Here is a 4,454-nt window from a genome sequence, read left to right on the forward strand (position 1 = left end):
AAAAAAAAGGAGAAAAAGTTTAAGGAGAAAAAGGAGAAAAAAAAAAAAATTAAAAAAAAAAAAAAAAAAAAAAAAAAAAAAAAAAAAATTACCACTTGTGTCTCCAAGACCTTCATGCTGCCAGCTTCTTGAGCCCTTCAATATTAAATTTTCTGTGAAGCACCTTGCAAGTTTTTGGATAACTGTTAAAAAAAAAAAATAGAATATAGAAAAAATAAATTAAAAAGAGGTGAACATAGTCATCAGCTCCCCGGGTATCCTACAGCATGGCCCATTTGGCAGCAATGCTGTGGAATATAGAATATTCTACTTGTGGTTTTTTGGGTAGCATCTGGTGCAATGGGGTGCTGGTTCATCACTAGGGCTTCTGAGCTCTACAGTAATGCACCAAATAAACAGAAATCACTGTTCCAAACACAAGGATTTCCCTAACTCTTATTTTCACAGGCCCTGATTCAGGACTGCACTTAAGCACATCTAAGGAGCATCCTGAGGAGTTTGAAGAACAACTAAAAAAATAAAGAGAAAAGGGAAACAAAAAAACCAAAAAAAACCAACAAAAAAGAAAAAGTATCTAAACAGAAAAACCAGGATGATTTTCTGAATTGAAAGAATAAACATCTTGCCCTTGTAATACCTCTTCTTTCCTTATAATCCAAAAACTGGGGTGCAGCAGTTCTGAGATAATTAGAAGCACATTTCAACAAAGGACACATATTGGAGATCTCCTTAAGATGCCTGCCTAGGCTGCATAAAACACTACATAGAAAAAAAAAGAAAAAGAAAAAAAATATAAAAACATGAAAAGAGCTGCCAATTGGACAACATGGGGAAGCAATTCAATCCCATGTTGGTTTGTTTTACTTTTCTTTTTCTTTATTTTTTTAAGCTATTTCTTAAATAATAAATGCACATGAAGTGTTAAATATGTATATACTGTATTTCAAAAAAATTAAAAAATCAAACGAATGGGGCACAAGATTGTTCTATAAGTCGTGCTGGCTAATTTTTAGTTTGTATTCATAAGTGGTTTTTAAAAGCCTTTTTTAAAGTGTAATTTGCATGTTCTACTTTGATTGTATGTAAACATATTTTAGAGCAAAAAAATGTATTTGTATTTTATTGAATATAGAGGCAAGAAAAAAACTTGTACATTGTTTGAAATGTTCTTTTTGTAACAGTTTTTATTCATGAAGCATTTTTGTACATTTAAAAATGGATATGGACTTGATGTTCTTTGAGGCTTAGATACATCTGGCATGCTTTAATGTCATGCTCCTTCATGATCTTAGATGTTGGTTTTTAAACATTTTTTTCTAAAACAAAGCTCAGTCTTTTCGCTACCAAATCAGGTTAGCACAGTATAGAGCACTTAACTAAAAAAAAAAAAGAAAAAAAAAAGTTAATCCTATTCATATGTTATTCATTGTGTGAAATTAAAGGAATTCAATTCAGTCTAACATGAGTTGTGAATTCTTTTGTCTTATTTTCCATCTGTTTCCCATCACTAAGGAGTTTAATAGCTTTTGGGATAATAATACCATGCATTCACAAGCCCTCTTTATGGTAATGGAGAAAAACATGCTTTGGGTCAGTTCTTTTTTCTTTTCTTTTCTTTTTTATTTTTTTTTTTTAATTTTTCCCAGAATATCCTTAAAATGTAGAAATGGACTGTGCCATAGGCCCCACGGCCAAAAGAGGGATTCACACTTCAGTGCTGTGCCTATCACTAAATGGACAGAGACCTCTCTGGTCCAAATTGTGTCCTCAGGCACCAGCAGAGCAGAATTTACCACCCAGGTGGGATTTCCACTCCAGAAGCAGATGGAGCATCCCTCTCCAGATCCCTGCAGGGAAGGCAGTCCCAGGGGCTGAGCTGTGGGCAAGGGGGTGACGGGAGCCAACTCTCTCCTCATTGAGCATCAGAGAGGAAGGGCTGTAGGCCAAGGGGTATTTTCCGTTCAGTGGAGCCTCATGCTGTGACAATGGCACTGTGCACTGGTTGTTGTATGGTTTTAAGTTTCTTTTCCAAGTTGCTGCTGAGAGCGGTCTGCTGCCATCGTAGGCAGTCAGCCTCAACATGCACGAGTTCCTCCACAGCAATGCCAGGTCTCATCTTTTTTCTCCTTGGGGAGAGAGTTCACCACCTTCACCAATGGCTCGGCAACCTCATGGAGATTAAACCTCGCCTTCTGGAGAAGCCAGTGATGCCCAGGCACGAGAGATAACTTAGTGTCCTCTTGCATTCTTCCCTTCTGAAGCCTTGTGGGATGGACTGCATTGGTGGAACCAACTCATCCAACCGCAAAGACAGCCCCTCTGGCTGCTGTTTTGACAGCTGTTGCTTCATGTTACGGTAGTAGATCTCCTCCAAAGATCTCAAATACGATGGGGCTTATTTTCTTTCTCCTCTCTCTCTTTAATATATACATAGCCCCAGCTTTTGACAACAGTTTGCAAAAGTGCTGACATTTTCACTCACTGTTTTTTATCGGGATCTGTGATGTATAAGCTACTGGTCTCCAACTCCAACCACATTTTAGTAAAAGGCCTGTGGTAAAGCTCCTTAGGAAGCATCTGTGAACTGTCAAGATTTGTGCTTGCTGCTGCAGTATCTTAGGACCATTCTCTCCTTCTGCCAGCTCTTTCCTGAGGTTTATCTCCCGTCACCACAGCTCTGCTGTGTCACCTCACAGCCGTGGGGTAGCAAGGCAAACGAAGTTGGGGATGTTGGGTTTCTGCCACTGGATGAGGCAAGGGCATGAGGATCTTCATCTGTGAGGTGTTCACATTTTTTGTCTCTGGTTTCTTTTTTTCCCCCCAGACTGTTGACACCATGTAGTGTCAGAAGACCACACTCCTCACCAGTCTCCTCCTGGGCAGGGGGGATCCTTTGGTCATCACCCCAGGCTTCTGTCTAAAGGTCAAACTTTTTCTAGGAACCCTCTGTGACTGTTTCATCTCTAACTACCCCAGCTCTGTCTGCTCCTGTGGATTACACCATCTCTGAGAAAAAACTTAGGAATTCTTAGAAACAAAGTTTAGTAAATTCATGAGCTCTGGTAGGGTGTAACTTTTTTTAGGCACTTTTTGTTTAATGATAGTGAAGTCTTCTTCCCCAGACACAAACCCTGAGTAGAATTCTCTAGGGAAACCTGCTTCAGCAGAGGGTTTGGACCAGATGGCCTCCAGTGGTTCTTTTCAACCTTACCCATTCTGTGAGATACTGTTATCTTCTCTCAATTTGCATAAATTCGGTGTTTTCCAGATTAGAATACTTTCACTATTAATCTCTGCCCTGGAATAATTGCAAATAATGAAATCATCAAGTGTAAGGGAGAAATAATATTGTTTTCTGATTATCATCCTCTTTCTTCTGAGCATATTTTGCTCATAAAAGTTATGAAGATTTGTTCAAACCCTCTCTGGCCATCCTCCATATTATTGGAGTTTGAATTTATGAGGGAATTTCACACTCCACCCTCAAGGTGAGGGTGTGTGAGATGTGCTCTACCCCTTTTTCACTTTTGATAATGGAGACGGTTTGTGTGGCCTGGGATAAGAAGTCTTTCCAGTGTGACCTTAACTCATCCTCAGCTGGCAGAGACAAGACAAACCTCAACCTTAGTCCCACTCATTCTCGTGGTACCATTTCCCACCAGACTCCTGAGCTACCTCATATGCTGAATTTATTTTGTGCCAAGGAAAGTTTGGTTGGTGGAGATGCCTGCAGCTTGTGTGCAAGTTGTGTGAGCTCATGACAGCATTATTTGCTGTTCTGTAACACAATGCACCCACATAATTTTAGAACAATGCTACTGTTACTGACTGAGTAGAAAAAATGTTCCAGTGACCTTGAAGGGATTAGTGACAGGACCCTACTCAAAGCCCTGCAGTACACACCATCTGGCAAGCTCTAGAAAGCAAAGGGAAGCATAGATGTCAACATAAAAAATATATGTTTGGCCTTTTAGGAACAATTCATGAACCACATCACTGGTGCACTAACATAGGGGGTTAAGAGCTAATAGCAAGCATTGAAATTACAATGAAGAGTGACATATCAAATGGTCTATGCATTTTTTTTACTGGGAGCTGCAGAAGAAACTGGCGTGAAAGCACCACAGGAATTGTAAGAGCACTTTGACAAAATGTTAGTGCAATCATAAGTCATTGCATTATGACAACCAACTTTGTTTGTAACACAGAGCAAGATACACTGGTTCCCATTCTCAGCTTATGCAGATAAGTGCTATCAGTTTCAAATGTGTTAAAACAGTTTACAGGAGCAAAAGATCTGTATTCATTTTCTTTATGGAAACTATTCATCCCAAAGTGGCTTTGGAGTGCTTCTAGTAGAAGGATGTAATACAAACTCCTGTTGTTTGTTGCCTGTAAGAAGTGTCATATTGAGAAAATGGGCTTTTGTTAAAGATTCAAGTGTTTGGAAACTG

Source organism: Corvus brachyrhynchos, unplaced genomic scaffold (assembly GCF_000691975.1).
Source record: "Corvus brachyrhynchos isolate BGI_N302 unplaced genomic scaffold, ASM69197v1 scaffold907, whole genome shotgun sequence".
Taxonomy (NCBI): domain Eukaryota; kingdom Metazoa; phylum Chordata; class Aves; order Passeriformes; family Corvidae; genus Corvus; species Corvus brachyrhynchos.